General features: G+C 37.6%; 1 protein-coding gene across 1 annotated transcript in view; it reads left to right on the forward strand.

The window, feature by feature from the left end:
- The window catches only part of IQCM (IQ motif containing M), a 483,123-nt gene that overhangs the window by 352,728 nt on the left and 116,646 nt on the right, over positions 1–13,749 (forward strand). The window lies entirely within an intron of this gene.

A 13,749-nucleotide genomic window follows, 5' to 3' on the forward strand; every position in this document is an offset into this window, starting at 1 on the left:
AGATATAGTGTGTAGTCTGCAATTTTACTTGGAAAAATAACAAGCGTATATATTACAAGTATCCCCAGTCATCATCAACCTGTAGGTACAAATGAAATTGCATTAATGTTAATACCCAAATTTCACCTACTTATAACCTGAACTAATTGCAAGGAGTTCTATAAGTATCAGGAAATCTCACCCCGTACATTCCTGGAAGACCCAGAAGGACTCTTTTAGATTCTCATGAACAACAGCACTTGTGCCATCCTTTTGTCCTCAGATGCCTTGAGTGAGGCTCAGGCCATTGTGCTATTGCCTGCTGCTGTACTCTCCATGAAATTGCTCATGTCTCCTGGTGGTCCAAAGCAGCAGAACTCTAGAGGAACCAAACATATTATGTTCCCTCTAAGCCTCACTGAGCCAGAACTCTGTGTGTTTGGTGCCTTAATGGGAAGACTGTCCCTCTGGCTAATTATGTATTATGACATCCTTGTGACTTGGTACCTGTGCTGCAGAGTTTGTGCCCCATGTATCATAATGCCCTGTAGCCGTTTGCTATATTCAGGCCCACCAACTCTTGTTCCAGGCTGGGGAATCGATCCAGGCTGTCAGAATGTAGGAGTCTGAGAGATCTACATCCTCTCAAATGGCTACAATCTCGTACCTGCCATTATCCAGACAAGAAAGACAAGTCCTATGATCGCTAAGACTGCTGCCCACCTCCTATCAAAGACTGTTGAAACTCTTGCTCACTAACTTCTAGTCACAGTGGCTTTCTTTCTGTTCTTTGAACATGCCTTAGAGGCTTTTCACATGCTTCTCCACTATCTAAACTTATAATGATAATATTAATAGACAATACTTATTGCACACTAACTCTATTCCTGGCACTATTCTAAGTAACTTATAGGTATTTACTTGTCTAATTCCTCAAAATAACTCCATAAGTGTTATTAACCATTTAGAGATTAATAAGACACATAGCTTAAGAAAGGTCATACATTAGAAGGTGTAGAGTCAGGATCTGAAGCCAGGTAGTGAGGTGCCAGAGCCCTGCACTTTCCATACCACACTAAGCTGCCCATGGCCTTCTGCATGGCCCACTCTCTCTCTCTGTCCCTTCACTGCTATCTGGAATGATCTTGTTTACCATTTTGCTGTTGTTGTTGTTTCTTTTAAGAATATAAGCTGCCTAATAACAAACATGTGTATAGTACTGTGTACCAGAGAATATTCTAAATGCTTCACATAGACGAAGTCATATAATCCTCAAGCTTATTAGAAAGGTGTATTATATATTACAGATGTGACAGTCAAAATTTAGAAATGTAAAGTAACTTGCCCAAGGTCACACAGCTAATAACCGTTGTAGCCAGAATTTAAACCCATGCAGGCTGGCTCCAGAGTCAGTGCTACTAACCATTCAACATCTACTGCTTCCTAGTGAAGGGAGGGACCTGCTTCTTTAAGGTCTCACTGGATCATCAGCCCTGGAACCCATGGGAATGCTTAATATTTGTTCAACTGTTAAGTAAATGAATTAACCCATCTTTTCATCAGTCAACATCCAAAGTATAGGTCCTCGGCCCAATAATATTTCACTTTTCTTTCCCTGATTCATCTCCTCTCACATTATGATAGCCTAAATTACCCTTGGAGCTGCTGGTCCCCAGTCATCCAACCCTGCAATATCCTCACCCTTGTATGTAGTTTCTTTAGCTCCTGGCCTTACTATAAATGTGGCTCTCCCCTGAAAATGCCAGTTCTCTCATAGCCCTTTCAAGTATTGGCTCTTTGTTTTCTTAAGATCCAGATGCCTCAGAGCAAGGTATGGGATTGAAATGTTTCTGACATCCCACTTTTGCTTGCAGACCGTAAGTCCTTCTTGTAAAAGATTTTGTTTTAAAAGGTCTGTGCCATTTGACCATACCACTCACACCACCCAGCATCCACCACACCACACACAACTGTTTTTGCCAATATACCCCCCAAAATCATACCTTCTATCATAAGTGCTCCATTTCTGTTTGCATTTATCTGTGAGACTATTTGATTTGACGTGTGTCTCCTCCCAGCCCCCACTAGACAGTAAAGCCCTGTGAAGTTAAGAGCCATGTCTATGTCTGCTTCCTTATATACCTCAATTTCCAAGAAAAATGTATGGTACAAAGTAAATGCTCAATAAATATCCACCTCCTGGTTATTCATGTTTCTTCCCCTTCTCAGCAGAGAGGAGTTTCTTCTTCGAAGGCTCTCTTACCCTTGTGCAAATCAGCTCTTGTTAACAGGCCCCTGGCAGATCACAGCCTGCCAGTTCATCAGAAATCGCCTAAAGGTCAGTCCTGGTTTAGGTTTATCTGAGACATGAAAAAATAACTTTAATAGAAAGTAGTCTAAGATAAGTCCCAATGAACATCATCAATTGATTTATCAAAGACGGGAGTAAGGGCTTTCAGACCCTTAGTTTTAACTTTATGAACACAGCCATATTTCACAAAACAATGTCTTTTAGTAGATGTATGACCTATTGCTTATTTTCCCCTGAAATTCGTGTGTTTGGTATGTGATTAAACAAAAATGAAGAGAATTTGGGACAGTGCTGATGGCATATAAACTTCCAAGTAGCCAGCTGTCTTCCCAGAGACCAGATTTCTCTCTTTCCTCTATTTGTGAGGCTCCTTTCAATTTAATTTCCATTTAATGTAGAACAAAGCTTTGTAAATTGTAAAATGTTATTCAAATAAAAGGTTGCTATTATTGTACTAATAAGAATATAATTAAAGAGCAAGAGGACTCAATGCCGCTGATCTGAGACGGGTTCCTGGGTCTGATGGGCAGGGAGGTGTACCCTCTCAGTTTTTTCCATATCTGGCTCATCATGTTTCTTATAACTGGCTAAAAGGAAAAAGAAAAATTAAGGAAATTTCTCTCCCTACAGCTTATACCAAATCTAGTCTGATAGAAGATATCTGGAATCTGACTTCCTTGGACCTTTAAAATAATTAGCAATTTATTTATTTTTTTCTAGGTTACAAAGGACACACTAATACAAACTTCTATTGCATTTTCAGGCCTATATTCCCAGACTCTTCTTGCCTTTAAGTGGACTCAGAGAGTGACTATGCTGAAAGTGACACAGCCCAATCTTACTGCATGTCACTTAAGACTTAGTAATGCTTTGATCACTTTCTATCTTTAAGATAAAGTCAATTTACCTATAAATTAATTTAATTTCACATTGTAATATAAGTCCTCACTCATAATATAAAACCAGCACTCTTCCTGCCACTCTGGGGAGCTTAAGTAAGGAGACTGAGATTTATTTTGAATTTTTTCCCCTACTATCAGGCAAACAGGCTAAGCATTGTTCCTTACAAGAAATGTTCATGCTTTTGTTACTTCCATCAGTTACCCTGTCTTCCTCTTGCTACCATAGATGCTCCAATTGATTCATGTTCCAGTCTTAAGTTGGTCCATTCAGTTGTGCCCTAGATCCAGCACCATCTTGCCTTCTTAAGGACATTGCTCCAGCAACCCTGACCTCTCTCTCCAAACCATCAATCTTCCTTTTTACTGGATGTTTCCCATCAATATACAAACATGCTGCTGTTTCTCCCATGCTAAAAAAAAAATAAAGTTTCTTCCTCTGTTAGTTCCCACTTCTTTTGCAGCAAACTTTCTTGAAAGAGTTGTCTACACTCCTTGTCTTTGATTCCTCTCCGTTTATTGTCTTTCAAACTCACTACTGTCAGGCTCTCATGTCCCTTCCTCCCCATTACTCTAAAGACACTGTTCTTGTCACGGTCACCAAAAGCCTTCATTCTCCTAAATCCAGTCGTCATCTTACTTGGCCTATAAGCATCATTTCCCACAACTGGTTATTCCATTCTCCTGGATAGACTTATTTTTGTTGTTGTTGTTCAAGGACATCTCCTGGTTTTCCTCCCCTCTCTCTGTCTTTTCTCTATCAGTCCCCTTTGCTGATTCCTCATCTTCTCCCTACCACCTTAGTATTGCAATTCCCCGAGCCTCAGTCCTTTGCCCTCCTGCCTTCTCTATTCATACTCACTCCCTCGGTGATCTGTTCCATCTCACGGCTTTAAATATGTTGACCACTCACAAATTTCCCTTTCCAGCCCAGACCTCTCTCCCGACTCCAGGATCATTTATTTGTCTGCCTAGTCAATATATCCACTTCAGATTCAATAGGAGATTCAGATTCTCCTATTCAATATATCCAAAATAAATTCCTGATCTTCTGGTTCAAATTGGCCTCACTTACATTCTTGCCATCTTAGTTAATGCCAGTGCCATTCTTCCCATTGCTCCAAGGCAATCCAGGGGCATCCTTGACTCCTCCGTTTCTCTTACCCCGACATCTAATCTAATCTAATCTAATCTAATCTAATCTAATCTAATCAGGAAATCCTACTGGCTGTACCTTCAATTATATCTGACTACTACTAAGCTCTGCTGCCACACCCTAGTCTGAGCAGCATCTCACTTGGATTACTGCAACAGCATCATCACTCCCTGCCCTGATGCTACCCCTGCCTCTCCCTGCCACAGTCTATTTCCAATACAGCAGCCAGAATGATCCTTTAAAAATATATAAGGTTGTGTCTTTACTCTGATCAAAACCCTTCTTTAGTTTCCCACTCAGCTCAGTAAAGACCAAAGCCCTTTCAATAGCCTCTAAAACCTTGCATGATCTGGCTCCCTGAAACACTCTGTCTCCATCCCTTACTATTTTCCTCCTCACTCACTCTGCTCCTTATTTTTTCTTAAACACAACAGCCATGCACAGACCATTCCTTCTTCTTGGAATATTCCTTACCCTGATATTCACCTGGCTAACTTCTCTATCTCCTTCAAGTCTTAGTTGAATTGATACCTTCTCAATTACATTTACTCTAGTCATTTTATTTTGCAATACCCTCTCCTGATCCTTAAACTTTTTATCCCCCTTTCCCTACTCTGTCATTCTTTGGATTACTTTCCATACTTATTACCTTCTAACATACCATCCTGGATATTTTTCATTTGCTCCTTCAGAGCCATTCTCTACCCTGCTCTATGCCCTGGGATAGTAAAATGTATGAACAACATCAGTAGGCTCCCTGGTCCTTCAGGTTCCAGTTGAGTGTAGCCAATGGGAGGCAACAGCACTAGATCAGAGGGGAGAAGGGGAATGAGGCTGGGGTATTTATTTCCCCGGCTCCTTCCCTGCTGTGTCTCCACCATTGGCTGTTCTTCTCTACTGAAAGCCACATGGCCCTTTCTGAGTTCTGATAACTATGCTCTTTGCTTTTACCATCGGGCCTTCCATATAACAGCTCCCTGAAATTGCTACCCTGGGATTTTGCATCAGCCCTTGTTGGTTTCCCTAAACCTTGCCCTTACCTTTTTAAAGTAGTGTTTTTATTAAGTATGTCATCTGTTTCCTACTGAGATCCTAGTTGAAATGTACTTATTTATCTTCTGTATTCCATAACAGTGACCGTTGACTGTTTTGTTCATTGAACAGTACCTGGCACACAGTATACACTCAATACATATCTGTTGTTAGTATGAATAAGCAAATGAATTGAGAATTCTCATCGTATCTTTTCTCCTTCCTATAATAATGTGGTTCTCTATACCCTTATTCAGATATTCTCCCAAATTTAAGATCATAGCTTATCAGTGTTGGAAAGGATTTTTGTGGACATCTATTCTCCTGCTCAACAATCCTGAAAAGTGGTTATCTGGCCACATAGCCAGTGTCAGAACACTACTGCCTGTGACAGAATATTTTCATTTTCAAACATCACTAATTATTAAATAATATGTCATTACACTGAGTGAAAACTTCTCTCTCTGAAATTCACATCCTTTTCTCCTAATTCTGCCATCTTGCCTATCTTTCCTCTGGCATTTTTCCTAACATTTGTACATAGCTGCCAGGGCCCTCTGCGATTTTACTCTCTTTTTTAAAATAATTTTTATTGGATTATAGTTGATTTACAATGTTGTGTTAGTTTCAGGTGTACAGCAAAGTTATATACAAAGTTATATACTTTGTACAGCAAAGTGGATATATGTTACACATATATCCACTCTTTTTTAGATTCTTTTCCCATATAGGTCATTACAGAGTATTGAGTAGAGTTCCCTGTGCTATACAGTAGGTTCTTATTAGTTATCTATTTTATATATAGCAGTGTGTATATATCAATCCCAATCTCCCAATTTATCCCTCCCCTCCTTCCCCCTGGTAGCCATTCGTTTATTTTCTACATCTGTAACTCTGTTTCTGTTTTGTAGATGAATTAATTTGTAACCTTTTTTTAGATTCCACATGTAAGTGATATCATGTGATATTTGTCTTTGTCTGGCATACTTCACTTAGTATGATAATCTCTAGGTCCATCCATGTTGCTGCAGATGGCATTATTTCATTCTTTTTTATGGCTGAGTAATGCTCTGCTGTATATATGTACCACATCTTCTTTATCCATTCCTCTGTTAATGGACACAACTTTACTATTCTTGAAGGTAAGCATCCCAGCTCTTTTTTGATAAACAGTACAATAATCCTTGGAACCTTCCTTTGGTCATGTTCCTCTTGATAAAAAGTCTACAAAAAGTGTAATGCATAGAATTTAGTATATCATTTCAGATGTGGCCTGACCCATACAGAAGAAAACAGAGCAGACATCTCCTTTGATCAGATTATTGCATTTGCATTAATGCAAACTAAGGAAGCACTAGTTAATTGAATGTTATTATTATACCTCAGTTATGCACCAAGCATGAAGAAAGGCTCTCAGGCTGTATGATACATGCAACAGACTTCCTTCACTGGAGAGGCTTGCAGCCTAGCAGGAGGGAGCTAGACAGATAAACAAGTGAGAGCGATGGTGTGTCCTAGCTGGTATGATGGATGTGTGCATGTAGAATTGTTCAAAACCACATCACATGTTGATTTACTGAAGCAATATTTGTGGCAGTGAAAAGGATATTGAGTCAGCCTAGATTTTGATTCTACTGTATTCAATATTGTCAATTTGTTTACTTTTTGAAAATTTGATGAGCAAAACTAGATTTCAGTTGTTTCAATGTATTCTTCTCTGGTTGTAAACAAGGTTGACATTCACATCTTCATTAGCCATTCATATATCTTCTGCAGTTAATTTTTGATAATTTTTTTTTACTATTTCTCTATTTGTTAGATTTTTAAAATTGATTTGTTAGAGCTCTTAGTTACTAAGACTAATCCTTTGTTATATAGGTTGCAAATATTTTCTCCTTATTATTTGTATATGGTTTGATATGCTATATTTTATTATCATTTGGTTCAAAATATGTTCTACTTTCTATTGAGATCTATCTCTCTATCACCTATCATTTATCTGAGAGTACATTACTTAATTTCCAAACATTTGTGGATTTACCAGTTATCTTTTTAAAAAAATTATTGATTTCTAGCTTAATTTCACTGTGGTCAGAAAACATACTTTCAATTATTTTATCCCTTTAACATCTGTTGCAATTTGCCTTATGGCCCAGGATATGGTCATTTTTGGTAAATGTGCTATGTGCAATTTGAAAATAATGTGTATTTTAGGTCAAGCTTGTTAATTATGTTGTTCAGATTTTCTATAATCGTGCTGATTATTTTATTGAAGTATAGTTAATTTACAATATTTTATTAGTTTCAGGTATACAGCATTGTGATTCAGTAGATTTACAGATTATACTCCATTAAAATTTATTACAAGATAATGGCTCTAATTCCCTGTGCTATACAATATATCCTTGTTGCTTATCTATTTTATACATAGTAGTTGTATCTGTTAATCCCATACCCCTAATTTGCCCCTCCCCCCTTCGTTCTCCCTTTTGGTAACCACTAGTTTGTTTTCTATATCTGTGAGTCTGTTTCTGTTTTGCATATACATTCACTTGTAAATATTATTTTTTAGATTCCACATATAAGTGATATCATACAGTATTTGTCTTTGACTTATTTCACTAAGCGTAATATTCTCTAGGTCCATCTATGTTGCTGCAAATGACAGAATTTTATTCTTTTTTATGGCTGAGTAATATTCTATTGTATATATGCATACCACATTTTCTTTTTCCATTCATCTGTTCATGGGCACTTGGGTTGCTTCTATGTCTTGGCTGTTGTAACTAGTGCTGCTATGAACATTGGGGTGCATGAATCTTTTCAAATTCATGTTTTTGTTTTTTCTGGGCATATATCGAGGAGTGGAATTGCTGGATCATATGGTAGTTCTATTTTCAGTTTTTTTGAGGCACGTCCATACTGTTTTCCACAGTGGCTGCACCAATTTACATTCCCACCAATAGTGTACAAGTATTCCCTTTTCTCCACATCCTCTCCAGTGTTTGTTATTTGTAGACTTTTTGATGATAGCCATTCTGAAAGGTATGATGTGATATTTCATTGTTTTGATTTGCATTTCTCTGATAATTAGCGATGTTGAGCATTTTTCATATGCCTGTAAATCATCTGTATGTCTTCTTTGGAGAAATATCTCTTCAGGCCTTCTGCCCATTTTTTGAGTGGGTTGTTTGTTTTTTTGATATTGAGTTGTATCAGCTGTTTATATATTTTGTATATTAATGCCTTGTCAGTGATATCATTTGCAAATATTTTCTCACATTTTATCTTTTCATTTTGTCCATTTCCTTTGGTGTGCAAAAGCTTTTAAGTTTAATTAGGTCCTATTTGTTTATTTTTACTTTTATTTCTTTTGCCTTAGGTTCAACTTGTGAAGATTTCCTTTTTTTGTTTGTTTGTTTGTTTGACTAGATTTTTTTTTTCATTTTTCAAGAATAATTTAGTTGGGTATAAAGTTCTAGCCAGGTATTCATTTGCTTCAAATTTTGATGATTTAATTCCACTATCTTTAGGCTTCCATTATATTATTAATAAGTCAGGCCAGTCTTATTTTTCCTCTCTTGAAGGAAATGTGACTTTTTTCTGTGTTCTTTTATCATCTTGGTTTTGATTTTTAGAAAATTGTTATCCATACTTACATATAATTTTCTTTGTAGTTATAATTCTTGGGTTTCTTGGTGCTTCCTGAATTTCTGGTTTGATTTTTTTCCTGCTCATTTGGAAAATTTTTGAGTTTCTCATTATCTCTCTTCTTTCCTTCTGAGATTTCATTACATATGTGTTACAATTTTACATTTTCCACAAATATTTTTATACCTTTTTCTGTGAATTTAAATTTTTGCTCATCTTGTTAATTGGGCACACATTGTGATACATACACACGCACGCATGGACGCGTGCACTCACACCTATGCCAGTGTATATTTTTCTGAGTCAGCTTTAGTGATTTACATAAGGATGTCATCTCATTTGGGAGTAAAGTGAAATAATTTAATAACGTTCCTCCAGCTATCTTGTATCAACCTCCACCACACATTTCTATGCTGGGAGATACATTTATATTAATGATGTCTCAGTATAATGCAGTAATGTTTCTGTCACTTCCAGTTACTAAACCACCCTCATTTCAGTTTGGTAAGACTCTGACCAACTAATTTTATATTTACAATCTTAGAAACTAAGCCCCCCTCCTTTCTCACACAGGTTGACCTGTGAGTTAGAAAGGTGGAATGAAAATTGGTAAAGATGCATGGTTTGTACTTTCACTTTCCCATGCCTTCTCCTGGGCAATTACTGTCCTAATGTTGGGCAGGAGTGGGGTTAGGAAAGGCAGTGATGGCCTTATTTAACTGCCTGTGCCAAGGTTGGTGGTATCTGTTGCTCTAGCTTATTGTATATAGATGCAGTATCTATGGTGAGAGCTTCATAAAGACTCCCTGGAGAAGGGCTCATACCCAAGAAGCCCCCATAGGTATTGATGGCCCTTTGCTAGGATGTACTACATCTTCTTTTGTTGGTGTCTTGGTATATTCCTCTAATGCTCAGATGTGTTTGCATGATTCTTTCAGTGTCTGAGGCAAAACTTGGCCACACATTCCTCCCCTGCCTCCCCCCAATCTGTCTGTGCTCCTTGATCTCACAGAAAATGGGGGCATAAGGAGGCAGCCCTTTTTTTGCCACCTGCACGTTCTATCATGTAGTTTTTCATTATTCCCCCATGTTCTTTTCCCCTGCTCCAGTAGCACAGAGCAGGTCTGTAAGCATAGTGCCTAACAGAAAGCCAACTACGAGCCAAAAAGCCAATTTCCCTCCTTGAAGAGGCCACCATTATTTACAGTCAATTCTTTGGACTCTCTCTCATTTGACTTTGGGAAGGTTCCCAGAAGGAGGTGAGAAGGAACAACTTTCCTAAAGTGGTCTTCCCTCAGAGGCGCCTTTATTTCTCCCAGTGGCTGTGGTGGTTGTGTAGTGAGGTGAGTCTTAGGGGAGTTAGAACTGGTTCCAGAGTATACATCACTCAGCACGCCCTGAGGGGAGATAGCCTCAACAGTATGTAGCTTTCTAAACTTAAAATGGAGTATCTCAGCTTCTCATACTCACCTGGAGTCTTAGTTACCTATTTTGTCCCTTGGCTCCTAATATCATTCCATTATACATAGAAACGCTGTGTTTTTAGTGACAATGCCACAAAGGTTTATGTGGACTTGGAGACCAATTAAAAGCGTGTGTATTATTTATATAAACTGTGCTTTTCAAGCCACATATTTCACATTTTCTGTTAGGTAATTTGTTTAAAAACCAAAATGTAAAACTATTTTTCTCTTCATTGAAGTTTTTTCCTTATCCAATAGCCTAAGAAATGATACACAAAGATCAGCATTTAAATGTCATTTCTTCTTTTTCTTTACATATCATCTTGAATATGTTGTTAGTTCTTATATTAATGGTTTGTGTACTCGCACAGGATGGTTAGTAACACAGATATAATGAAAATGGGGGGGGGGGGACAAAAAAACAAAATAATAAAATCATGGTTTTCTTCTCTCTGTATCTCTATGTACATCTAGACTTCATAACTATTCCTATTTATCTTTATATTATGATTTTTATTTGTAAACTACCAAGATGTTAGGGGAGGACCTGGACCTGAGATATCCAATATGATTTTCAATTAATCAAAATTTTAAAATTTAAAAATTCAGGGGCTACACTAATATGTATAAAATGGATAACTAATAAGAACCTGCTGTATAAAAAATTAAATTAAATTAAATTAAAAAATTAAAAAAAAATTCAGGGCCTTCCCTGGTGGCACAGTGGTTGAGAGTCCGCCTGCCAATGCAGGGGACGTGGGTTTGAGCCCTGGTCCAGGAAGATCCCACATGCCGCAGAGCAACTAAGCCCGTGTGCCACAACTACTGAGCCTGCACTCTAGAGCCCGCGAGCCTCAACTACTGAAGCCCGCACGCCTAGAGCCCGTGCTGCAACAAGAGAAGCCACCACAATGAGAAGCCCATGCACCGCAACTAAGAGTAGCCCCCACTCGCTACAACTAGAGAAAGCCGGTGTGCATCAACAAAGACCCAACGCAGCCAAAAATAAATAAATAAAATAAATTTATTTTAAAAAAAATTTTTAATTCAGTTCCTTAGTCACACTAATCACATTTCTAATACTTAAGAGCCACAAGTTCCCAATGGCTACCATTTTGGGCAGCACAGATATAGAACATTTCCAGCATCCCAGGAAGTTCTATTAAGTAGTGTTGATCACATAGAACTAGAACCCTGAGACAGGATGTAGATCTCCTATGTCAGGCAAGACAATCTCAAAAGGTTCCAAGAAAAACAATAATTGGAGGTACAATTAGACAAGTTAAGTCTGCATAAGAAAGGCTTAGTGGTTTGCCATAGGTAAGAAAGGCATGACATCTGAGGGTATAGGCAATAGTCAGAGGTCAAGACAAGGAAATCAGACCAGTCTGGCAAGAGAGTGGCTTTAGGGGCTGGGCGCCTAATCCAGAGAGCTCTAGCAAGATCAAAGCAGGATAGGTTCTAATCCTTGAAAGGACTAGACACATATAAGATATTGTGTCAAGAATTTAGTTAGGGGGACAGGAAGAATCCCCTGGGTGCTGGATTTGGAGTAATTTTAAGATGAAGACTGTGGTTTATTTATGAGGACCTAGTCTGGAAACCAATTAGTAGAATTAAATTATAATCGCAGAATAGGGCTAATTTGAGAGCAATTCAACTCCCTCTGATTAAGAATGTGATGTAAAGCAGAACCCTGAGGTAGGGTTTAGTGTCCTTTCTGTGGGATGGTAGGTATGCACAGTCTGAGAGCAGTAGTTCATTTTATTTAGCTGAGTAGCAATATTTACATATACAATAAAAGAGGAAAAAGATGAATACCACCAAGCTTTATGATTCTACCTCCGTACCCAACCTAGAAAGAAATATGCAGTTTACCCTAATTTCTTATCTGATGAGCTACTTTGAGATTCAAGTTTTCTTTCCAAGTAGTGTGATTAGGAACTTTCTAAAAAGTTTCCTACTTATTAGGTCTACTGGTGTTATTTTCATGTTTTACTTTTGAACTTTTTTTTAAAGCTTAGTCTGTGTTATTTCTCCAGAAATGCTGAACATCTGGTATGACAATTGTAATCATTCTTTTATATTCATTAGGATTTTAATGTTGATTCTCAGCCATCATATTTTGAAATATCATACTTGCTTTAAGTTACCTAATCAAAATGTTATAGGTATCTTATAAAAGAACAATGAGTTCATTTTAAAGGGAAACAAAATAAAAACCTATATGCTTAGTACTGAGATAGTAGTTACAATAATGCACTATATAGGGACTTATAATTTAGTCATCATGATTTCATAACCAATTGTTCCCCATTCCTCAGGGATTAAGAATATGGTTTCCACGGTGATTCTGGATTCTAAAAATGCTCGTCTTTTCCCTAAATGAATAGTAAATAGTTTGAATAGAAAACGACCTGTTAACCAGAGTTATACTTTAGTGTTATAAGAAGGAGAAATACACTACCTCTTTAAAAATAGACTAGACCATAATAGGTTCCAAGTCTGTAAAATCACAACCCCTTGATTGCCAGTGTTAACAAAAGCTTGTTCTTTAATTACCTATATTGCATTCAGCTTCTGTTTCCTTCCAAAACCCAATTATGGGTAATAGCAGCGGTAAGCTGTACTCCTGTTGTTTATGGCAGTTCATTTTAAAGTGCTCTGTTTGACCATCATTTGCCTTCATGACTTAATGAATCAGGTTCAGATTTTCATTGGACACTTCCAGTTTAGTAGTCTTCACCTTGCCTGTGTATATAAACGGAACTCTTATGTAATGTGGCTGTCTTTTTTATATTTCCTAACCAGAGGCTGTTCCCTCAGTGATGGAAATCATGCTATTTTCCTAAGTTCTTTCTAACAGTTTTTTTTTTTAATGCAGTAATTCCAATGCCTCACAGCAAAGGGATATTTTGAAATTTGTAGAAAAGAGATGGAGAACTTTTATTTATCCCTTCCTCCTACAGATCCATTTTCTCCCAGTGTGTTGTTCATTGCCTAATCATTCTCTGCAGCTCAGATTCATATGTTCTCCTGCAGAGACTAGCAGTCTGCCTTCTAGAGTTGAATCCAGAATAATTCAGCAGTCTAATTTCTGATTTAATTTTGCTCCTGTCCAACTGTGGTGTAAACCTAGCTCTGAGAACTGAATGTAACTTGTGGCACTTTGCTCAGTTGAAAATACTTATGTCTGTATTCCTCATGAACACCAGAGTCATTGTTTCCATGATAACTAATGGGATCCGAGTGGAAAAT

Source organism: Eubalaena glacialis, chromosome 5 (genome assembly GCF_028564815.1).
Source record: "Eubalaena glacialis isolate mEubGla1 chromosome 5, mEubGla1.1.hap2.+ XY, whole genome shotgun sequence".
Lineage (NCBI taxonomy): Eukaryota > Metazoa > Chordata > Mammalia > Artiodactyla > Balaenidae > Eubalaena > Eubalaena glacialis.